Here is a 12,176-nt window from a genome sequence, read left to right as displayed (position 1 = left end):
AACGTGTATAATTTGGGTTTTACAAAATACTTTTAATATAAATTAGTGAGAAAGAAATACGACAAGATAAAAATATAAGATCAGTTAATTGGATTCAATTATATGTTTTATTGAAAACTAACATACATGTGATTTGCCTGTATATGTATGGTAGAAAATTTTATATATATTAACAGAAGACCAGAATCAGTTTTTTTATTCATTCAACACATTTTTAAGATTGTAAGTTGATGACACATTAGTCTCTGGAAAACAAAGTGTCACATTGCAGACGACACTTTGCATGCAATTTATCATTATCAATATGTGTTCTTATCAATAGGATTGAAACAATTCATTGTATGATTTGACCAAATTATTTAAATAAATTAACCTCGTCAACACCTATACTACATTAATTCAATTTCTAATGAGCTAAGTATCTAATTTCTGTCATCATTATACAAAATATCTGATAAGAAGAAATATTTTGCTGATAATATTTTTAATTTTTTGTAAAGAAACACAGCTATAATTTGTATAATGTCAATTTCCTCATGGAACACTTTCTCCACAATCAGAGGTTCATTAAGGGATGAAAATAAGTTTGACATTTGTGTTACGTTTTAAAACAGCTATCAATGTATTACTTTAAGTTGCTGTTTGAAAACAATATAAGGTCAATGTCATAAAATTATAAACTTTTAAGTACTTTGCGCAAACCTGATGAAGGGCTCGGTAGAACCTAATTCTAGTCCCAATTTCTCAGCCTCATACAAACAAGTTGAGTTTTGCCTTGACCTAATATTGTATGTTTATCTACATAATAAGATAGTTGTTCGGTGTGTATAAATATGTACATGTCTGAGTGGTTAAATTATTTAAGAAAATAATTTTAAATACTGTATAAAGGCATGTCAAGCTAAAACTTGTCTCAATAAAGTGCATTTCCAAATTTCTAAAAAAATATCTTAACCTAATTGTTTTATTGTTGCACAACTGGTTTTCCAGAACATATCGTGATATGGTGAAAAGTGAGTAAGATTCATGCTGTTTTAAAATATTTCAAATGCAAATAAACGAAACTTAATCATGACCGATATATCATTATATGCAAACATAGAACCATGCCTAACTAGTCTCATTGGCACTATTACCAAATATTTCTTTATCTACGAACTATGTACCAAACATTTAGAAAATCGAATATGCCGAACCTGTGTTGAATTCAATTTAAAATAGATTTGCCAAACTTGATCATGCCTGACTTACACATTTTCCTTAAAGAAAATTGTTTACTTCGTTTACTTCTCGGAATCCTGCTATTAAGAAATTTCGAGAATCATACATTAAGACTTCTTTAAAGCGTCTAGGCTGCAGACATGAGCTACAGAGTGTATAATTTGAATAATATAAGATTGATTTCTGAAAATAGTAAGGCCTTATACAGTTGGGTGCAGACCAAGCATTACATAAAGTAAACGCAAGTTAACGCCGCGTGCACATATTTCGTTAGTTAACTTCAAATCTCCCGTTTACTAGTAAACGCACGTTTACTATAATTACGTTAACGTGGTCGAAATGGAAATTTCTAATGTCTACCCTAGTAAACGGGCGTTTACTATGTGTCCGTTTAGTCAGTAGTAAACGGGCGTTTACTTCAGAATTCTTCAAACTTATTTTTACGTGCACTTAAAAGTAAACGGGCGTTTAGTACAGATTTTACAAGTGTATTTTTACGTGCACTTGAAAGTAAACGCACGTTTACTTTTCGCGTTAACTGATTGGGTAAATTTAGAAATAAACTTCAAGTTCATTTGCACATTTATTTTATATTTCACGTATATGTGTTTCAAACCAGAACAATTCAAAAACTCTTTTAATTCGAAATATTAAATTACACAAAATCACTTTCATAAAGTCCATTAACTTTACTGATTGGCAGATTTTCTATATTTTCCTTTCAAAAGTTACATGTGCAAATATCGATACGGAAAGAAAGGTTATCCGAGACATCGGGAGAATATTTTTATATGATGGGATATAAACATCATGGTTTACGTTGTTTCGTTCCCCGTTTATAATTGTCTCTTCGAATTCCTAACTATAACTCGGTGTATTTGATACATTAATTTTTAATCGAAATTCACCTTGTTTGCCTTGGATTAACATGATAAGATTCTGTTTTGACAAATGATAATAAAAAACGTAAATTGAACAGTATATTGAAAGGGATATCAATAAAGTGTAATATAAGTATGTTCATTTGTACCATCTCGTCAATTAAAATGTTCAAATATTGCTATCTTTACATTGATATATAACTCATTTACTATGCGGCTATATAAATTTACATAATAGAATGCTTATATGGTCAGTTTTGGTTGTTGTGGACAAATAATTTTATTATATGAGTCAGTCTGAGGTATGAAAACTACTGAATTTTGTTTACGATTCAATATTTTCACCCCATTTCCATTCTCAATTTTTAATATTGCTACCTACTTTCTTATACAATCAATCCTTACATGAAAATATAACTCATTTACTATGCGGCTATATAGATTTACATAATAAAATGCTTATATGGTCAGTTTTGGTTGTTGAGGACAAATAATTTTATTATATGAGTCAGTCTGAGGTATGAAAACTACTGAATTTTGTTTACGATTCAATATTCTGAATAAAAAAAGGACATGCTGGCACTCTAAATTGATGCGAACAAAAATTTTTAATCATAATATTCAAACATTACTTCCTGTTTTATTATACAATCAATCCTTACTTGAAAATATAACTCATTTACTATGCGGCTATATAGATTTACATACTAGAATGCTTATATGGTCAGTTTTGGTTGTTGCGGACAAATAATTTTATTATATGAGTCAGTCTGAGGTATGAAAACTACTGAATTTTGTTTACGATTCAATATTTTGAATAAAAAAGGACATGCTGGCACTCTAAATTGATGTGAATAAAATTTTATAATCATAATGTTCAAATATTGCTACCTATTTTTTTATACAATCAATCCTTACATGAAAATATAGCATATTTACTCTGTGGCTATATAGATTAACATAAGCAAATGCTTATATGGTCAGTTTTGGTTGTTGCAGACAAATAATTTTATTATATGAGTCAGTTTGAGGTATGAAAACTACTGAATTTTGTTTACAATTCAATATTTTAAATAAAAAAAGGACATGCTGGCACTCTAAATTGATGCGATCAAAATTTTTTAGTCATAATATTCAAATATTGCTACTTATTTTCTTATACAATCAATCCTTACATGAAAATATAACTCATTTACTCTGTGGCTATATAGATTTACATAATAAAATGCTTATATGGTCAGTTTTGGTTGTTGCGGACAAATATTTTTATTATATGAGTCAGTCTGAGGTATGAAAACTACTGAATTTTGTTTACGATTCAATATTTTAAATAAAAAAAGGACATGCTGGCACTCTAAATTGATGCGAACAAAATTTTTTAGTCATAATATTCAAATATTGCTACCTATTTTCTTATACAATCAATCCTTACATGAAAAATATAACTCATTTACTATGCGGCTATATAGATTTACATAATAAAATGCTGATATGGTCAGTTTTGGTTGTTGCGGACAAATAATTTTATTATATGAGTCAGTCTGAGGTATGAAAACTACTGAATTTTGTTTACGATTCAATATTTTAAATAAAAAAAGGACATGCTGGCACTCTAAATTGATGGAACAAAAATTTTTTAATCATAATATTCAAACATTACTTCCTGTTTTATTATACAATCAATCCTTACTTGAAAATATAACTCATTTACTATGCAGCTATATAGATTTACATACTAGAATGCTTATATGGTCAGTTTTGGTTGTTGCGGACAAATAATTTTATAATATGAGTCAGTCTGAGGTATGAAAACTACTGAATTTTGTTTACAATTCAATATTTTGAATAAAAAAAGGACATGCTGGCACTCTAAATTGATGCGAACAAAACTTTTTAGTCATAATATTCAAATATTGCTACCTATTTTCTTATACAATCAATCCTTACATGAAAATATAACTCATTTACTATGCGGCTATATAGATTTACATAATAAAATGCATATATGGTCAGTTTTGGTTGTTGCAGACAAATAATTTTATTATATGAGTCAGTCTGAGGTATGAAAACTACTGAATTTTGTTTACGATTCAATATTTTAAATAAAAAAAGGACATGCTGGCACTCTAAATTGATGCGAACAAATTTTTTTTAATCATAATATTCAAATATAACTACCTTTTTTATTATACAATCAATCCTTACTTGAAAATATAACTCATTTACTATGCGACTATATAGATTTACATACTAGAATGCTTATATGGTCAGTTTTGGTTGTTGCGGACAAATAATTTTATTATATGAGTCAGTCTGAGGTATGAAAACTACTGAATTTTGTTGACGCTTCAATATTTTGAATAAAAAAGGACATGCTGGCACTCTAAATTGATGCAAACAAAATTTTGTAATCATAATATCCAAATATTGCTACCTATTTTCTTATACAATCAATCCTTACATGAAAATATAGCTCATTTACTATGCGGCTATATAGATTTACATAAGCAAATGCTTATATGGTCAGTTTTGGTTGTTGCGGACAAATAATTTTATTATATGATTCAGTCTGAGGTATGAAAACTACTGAATTTTGTTTACGATTCAATATTTTGAATAAAAAAGGACATGCTGGCAATCTGAATTGATGCGAACAAAATTTTTTAGTCATTAAATATTCAAATATTGCTACCTATTTTCTTATACAATAAATCCTTACATGAAAATATAACTCATTTACTATGCGGCTATATAGATTTACATAATTAAATGCTTATATGGTCAGTTTTGGTTGTTGCGGACAAATAATTTTATTATATGAGTCAGTTTGAGGTATGAAAACTACTGAATTTTGTTTACAATTCAATATTTTAAATAAAAAAAGGACATGCTGGCACTCTAAATTGATGCGATCAAATTTTTTTAGTCATAATATTCAAATATTGCTACTTATTTTCTTATACAATCAATCCTTACATGAAAATATAACTCATTTACTCTGTGGCTATATAGATTTACATAATAAAATGCTTATATGGTCAGTTTTGGTTGTTGCGGACAAATAATTTTATTATATGAGTCAGTCTGAGGTATGAAAACTACTGAATTTTGTTTACGATTCAATATTTTAAATAAAAAAAGGACATGCTGGCACTCTAAATTGATGCTAACAAAATTTTTTAGTCATAATTTTCAAATATTGCTACCTATTTTATTATACAATCAATCCTTACATGAAAATATAACTCATTTACTATGCGGCTATATAGATTTACATACTAGAATGCTTATATGGTCAATTTTGGTTGTTGCAGACAAACAATTTTATTATATGAGTCAGTCTGAGGTATGAAAACTACTGAATTTGGTTTACGATTCAATATTTTGAATAAAAAGGCCATGCTGGCACTCTAAATTGATGCGAACAAACTTTTTTAGTCATAATATTCAAATATTGCTACATATTTTCTTATTCAATCAATCCTTACATGAACATATAACTAATTTACTATGCAGCTATATAGATTTACATATTAAAATGCTTATATGGTCAGTTTTTGTTGTTGCGGACAAATTATTTTATTACATGAGTAAGTCTGAGGTATGAAAACTTCTGATTTTTTTTTACGATTCAATATTTTGAATAAAAAAGTACATGCTGGCAATCTAAATTGATGAGAACAAAATTTTTTAGTCATAATATTCAAATATTGCTACCTAATAATAATTATATATTACGAGTTAGTCTGATGTATGAAAACTACTGAATTTTGTTTACTATTCAATATTTTAAATAAAAAGAAGTCATCGCCGTCAGGCTGGTACAAAAATTGCTGTCAATCGTTTTATATGGTCAATTATGGCATAAAAATATAACTGAATTACTTCTCTATAGAATAAGATAACTTGTTAAGAGGTAAATATTGTCAGTTGTGGTGAATGATATCAAAAAGTTTTGTTTTACGAGTCAGTCTGTCTAAGATGAGAAAACTGTTTGATTTTGGTGAGGATTAAATTACATGTATTTGAATAAACATACTTAAACTATTATTTGCGAAGAACAAGAAATTTACTATAATTATTGTTCAATTAAATACAAATGTGTGACATTTTTAAATAACTGTAATCGTCAATATGTCAAGCAGAAATGACCACTTGGTCAATTAATTTTGATGTTCCTTATCATTTCATATTTTAGGTCAGTGTATCCAAGTTACGATGACAATCTGCGTTAACGGGCGTTTACTACAAACAGTAAACGCGCGTTTACTTATTACAAAAATAGAAGACGCGCCTTTTTCCACGTTAACGCGGAGGTAAACGGAAAAGTAAACGCCCGTTTACTCTTTACAAAATTAGAAGACTCGCCGTTTTTGCGTTAACGCGGAGGTAAACGCGAAAGTAAACGCCCGTTTACTTTTAATGTCTACTGCAATTTCGGAGTTAACGCACAGTTAACGCGGCGTTTACATGAAGTGCACGCGAGTAAACGCCGCGTTAACTTTTTCGGCCCGTCTACATGTAATGCTTGGTCTGCACCCAACTGTATATAAAAAAAATTAAAATCGCAAAAAATGATGAACTCCGAGGAAGGTTCTATCGGAAAGTCCCCGATCACATGGCAAAATCAAATGACAAAACACATCAAACGAATGGACAACAACTATCATAATCCTGACTTGGTACAGGCATTTTTAAATGTAGAAAATGGTGGATGGAACCTGGTTTTTCAAACAAGTCCATATTATCCTTTGTTTGTGTTTCAAAATAAATTATAACAAAAATTAAAAAATAAAAACAGGAGGAATACTTCAGATTCGGTGATACAATAAGAAGAAATTGAGAAACTTTGTATAAATTTTATTGAAACCCAACTCTTTTCAGTATAATGTCAAGATTTATAAACAAGGTTCAAACAATGATATTTTATAACGATTATTCACCATTGCAGCAAATCAGTTATTTCTTTGACAATAATATGGAATGGCAAGACATATTGTACAATTTGTCTTCAAAAAATATATGTGCAAGGTCTTTTCACAAAGAAAAAGATGTAGGAATGGTCTGACATGTTAATTGTGTCAGACAGTTGAAGACAGGCGAAAGATCAAAGGGACATTCAGATTCTTTTTTCGAACTGAAATTGGTTTTTTTTATACAGATAAACAGACAAACAGTTAACAGAATAATACACCATCAACTAACATTAAACACCACGAAACCATAAAATCCTGGAGTTATTTTTTATCTATGATTTCTGAAAGGGTGATGAGACTCTGTACCAGACATGATTACTCATGTTTTTTATCAATCAAGGTAATATGTCTTACTCGGTAGGTCCACTTTTGGGAAAAGGTGACGAGACGTTATAACGTCAATTGAAACATCTCCATCGTCATCTATGAAACAGATGTTTTGTATTTTATAAAAGTCAATAAACTCATAATGGTGTCCAGCTAAAATTGGTTAAATATTGTAAGTTTGAAGAGCCATTTATTTTTTATATGTTTTACACATTGTTTATAACAGCAATTGTTTTCATTTCTCTTGTTGTACTGTTCAAACAGAAGATGCTAATTATGTATGCACAGTTGGTAACGGTTGGTTTTGAAAATTATAATTACGACTTTTTCATAGTAGGAAAAACATATTAAATGAGAGATAACTCTTTAATTATTTAAACAAGCTACAAATACAATCAAAGTACTTCCGTACGATTTACTCTGATAATCTAAGATATAAAGGCTGGGTTAACACTCATACAGATTTTTATATCCCGGTAGACGCTTTGATATTCACGAACATAAGCTTTACACTTTTAGTTTTTAAAGCTTATTTGATATCAGTAGTGGATCAAGGGACTATTATAAAGAGAAATGGTTAGATTTAATAAGAGGAGGAGGAAGACGTTCCTATTTACTAATTTAAAAGATTTGAAACAAACAAGGATATTCATATAAATAAACATGTCAGTAACTGTACACAAAGGATAACCATAGAATATTTTGTTTGCCTAATTAGATATTGGACATTCAAAGCCGAAATCAATTTGGTTTTCTAACAATGCATTTTTATCGTCCGTGTTCCTAAAAAATCACTCAGGGTAGGCCTTTTTCGATTAGTTCTTATTAATATTAAAATTTTAAGAGCGAGAACACATCTATTTTCTTTATTATGCAATACTCCTAACAATGAATAACATAGAATTACATTCGTGTATTTTATAAAATGTTTACTCGGTAGTGGTTCGATGAACTATTATAATAGGGTATAGTATTATGATAATGGGCAGAGCAAAGGAGGACAAGGCGACACATCTCGTCTTTTTTTTTAGGACAAACAATATGAGTGTCAGTAAAAGTCAGCGCATCAGCAACTACACACAACGAATGAACATGAATAGACATTTATTGACTTTGTGAGATATTGACATTGACAATCTTACTGAATCATTGTTTATTGATGAATTGGAATGCATGACAAATTATTTCTAAAGCTGACGGAGATTGGACAAAAATATAAGCGTTGGCATAACTACAGACAATAAATTATTTCATATGTGAAACCTTATCATACAACATAAGAGTATTAATGCTGGAAAATATTCAATTTCTTAATTTGAGACTGCAATTTTTCATTAAAAACAGGTGTAGTCTTGTTATAACAGCCAACTACACAAATCAGAAGAGAAAAGTCAGATTTAAGTATCATTGATAATGAACTATTTATTCATCAATGCTTCATATGATTATTTTTAAGTTCACTTCATTAAAAGTACAGGTAAAAAGTGAACCATTGACAATTATCTTAAGATTAAACAAACACCATACTAAAGTTAGTTTAAAAATTAAAAATTTTCAATCGAAATATTCATATAAGCTTTACAAATAACATTATGACAATTTCACCGTAAACAACATATATTCGAAGAGAGGTAACTCGATAATTTTTTTTTCCAAATAAATACAAGAACAATCAAAGTACTGTGGTATTGTTTATACGAATAGTCCTTAGATCCTATGACAGGAGAACAACTCATATAGCATGGCATCTCCTTTTGAATTTCGAAACAAAATGCACTGGTTTTAAAGTCTTTTAGATGAAACTTGCAGTAGCCTTCTCAAATTGAGTGTCACATATTTATTTAACACGATACAGTCATGTAGTACTATAAAGTTCATTCATTGTATTGGCAGTGTTTGCACAAAAGAAAGAATGGGACATTTAATAAAAACAATCAAATGTGACTTGCACTGTCTGAATACTATATAATGTATTCAAAAATTGTCTCTATTGTGATGAGAAGTGATCGTTCTAATACAACGATCTCTCCCCCTCCAATACGAGAATTGAGACGATTATCGGACTATAGTTTTAACTCAAAAGTGACTTATTGATTGTGCTATAATAGAATGTGTTGTTGTTGGTTTCGTTAAATTTTACGGGGTAGAACATTCGTAATTTAAACATACTCTTTTTTTTAGTATATGATATCTTAAAAATAGTTCCATTTTCAAAAGCAAGACTACAAATATTTTCTTAATCATATTAACATTCTTCATAGTCCAATAATGAATACCGTATCCAATTCATGTTTAATAACTGTTCAGAATAGCAATTGTCCATACTTGCACTGAATGTATTGACTGTTTAGACATTGAAATTCATAGTCTATCGGAAACATTGGTAAGTTTGTTCAGACTTAATAATTTAATCACATCATTAATGACATTAAGGGATACACGCATTTTGTTTCTTTTCATAATTTACAGAGACTTATTTTGTAATAAATGTCATTGAAATAGACTAATCTGAAGCCATCAAAAGAATAGATACCAACATCACCATTTTGAGTATTTATTCTAACATGTCTATTACATATAATTTTGTTTTATTTGCTGACGTTTGTTTAGTTCTTACAAAAAAGATTTTTACATTTACGTTTTTGTATCCAAATAACTTCAAAAAAGCCAAATATACAACCCTCAGATCCTGATGCTTTAACCTCAAACATATTTTGTTTTACAGTTTTCATATTGAATAAACATAAGGCTTTTACATACTGACATGTAGCTTTTCCAAATAGTTGTGAAAATTTACCAATAGCATTTGAATGTAAAATTATTTCGGTCGTTGCCTATAGCTATAGTCTAAACATTAATAATTTTAAGGAGGTTTTGTAGATTAAAGTATACAAGCCTTTGATAAATCTCCATTTCAGAGTAAATCAATATTTTCCGGTAGTTTTATTTTTAAAATTTACAGAGTTACCTCTCTTTCCATACACAAGATAAAACAGCGCATTTACTTTTTGACAAGGTAAGTTTATAAATAAATGTGAACATTACAATAACAATTGTGGGTATGTCGTTAGTCTCATCTCCCACATACAATGCAGCCTAATGTTTACTTTTTAGTAACCTTTTTTGCATATATCTAAAATACAGTTTGTTTTAATAGTATATTATTTTTGAAGAGGGTAGAAGGATACCAGAGGGACATTCAAACTAATTTTTTAAAAAGTATAATTATGAATAAAAAGTATAAAATGAGTTAAGTTTCAATCTGGTTGATACTCTCAGTTTCATATAGTTCATTATTATAACAAGACTTATTAGGACTGTCGCTTAAATGGAGATATTGAATCTTTGATAGTTAATTATAAAATTACACCATCAGCGATGTCGTTATTGGTCACTTAATGCCTATTTGAATTTGTGAAATTAAGAGATACACCACGTGGTTATTTATAGACACTACTTTTATGAAATGTATGTGTTTAATAAACGTGTATCTTTGTTGTAATGCTATGATTATATCACCGCTGAAAATTTACGAATAAAGTAGATATATTGTCCTTAAGTTTGTAAATAACGATCTTTCAATATAAAAAAACACACAGTCAAAAATCTGTTTGATAAAATCACTTCAGAATTATTTGTGATTTACAATGGTTTATTAAGCATGTCTCCTCATGTATTGCCAAAATCTGGCGTACTAAATTATAATCCTGGTACCTTTGATAACTTTTTGAATTTCACATTACCCACATAAAAGATTCAATGTTACACTAAAGGCGTAGGAATTTATCTAATTTTGTACATTGACTTTATTTGTTCATCTGTTGATATTTGGCTTCTTTGCAAGCATACTACATCTCCGTATTTTTTATATCGATACAATATGGTATGTACCTTTACTATGATGTAATTTGTAAAATTGCGAAGAATTTCGAATTATGATTATGATTGATATGTACATTCATTAACAATTAATACACGATATACGTTGTTTGATGTGATCACTTCCTCAAATTTTCAACAATTAAGATCGCTTCGTCTGTGTTATATTTTTAAAAGCAAATATGAATACATGTTATCAGATTTAGAATTGATTGATCAAAAAGAACGACTCATCATCTTTTCTCAACAAAGTTCATTAGAATATAACAAGACTTTCTAAATGAGTATTCTGTTTCAACTTCACAAATAATACATAATGGTCTTCAAGAACAGATTCTAAATACTGACGTCTTTATCATTTTACTTTCGTGTAAGCACATCTTTTAGTTTACGGTGATGTTTTTATCCTAACCTGCAAATCCTGATGATACGATCTTATTAATTTACTGAAGAAACCTAATTCTAAAAGGTTACCAAGTCTGTAATTAAATATTGAATATTGTTTTAATTGGTTGAGATATTGATTTTGTTAGCTGTAAATTGAACTAGGTGTTAGCTTCTGCGAGTATTTTCAGATACTTCTTCTGTGTATTTGTATGTTTGAGATGAGAAAAATAAATATATCTTACCACAATCTGTATTTTTTTTTCTTATGTCCTTCTTTGTATTAGTCCTACGTGTTTATTTGTTTACAGTGTTTCTTATGTTACACTGTGTATACACTACCCAGATAAATGGAATATAGAGAGCTCATTAGCATTGTTAAGCCCTCAATATTCTGTGTCATGGGTGTGTGTCTGTCTAAATTCAGGAGCCTGCATTTAAGTGGTTGACGTTGGTTCTTGTCTGTCATTTATCTAAACTTGTTATTTATAGATGAGGCCGTTGGTTT

The sequence above is a fragment of the Mytilus edulis genome, chromosome 11 (assembly GCF_963676685.1).
Source record: "Mytilus edulis chromosome 11, xbMytEdul2.2, whole genome shotgun sequence".
Classification (NCBI taxonomy): Eukaryota; Metazoa; Mollusca; class Bivalvia; order Mytilida; family Mytilidae; genus Mytilus; species Mytilus edulis.
Note: the sequence above shows the minus strand (reverse complement) of the source record.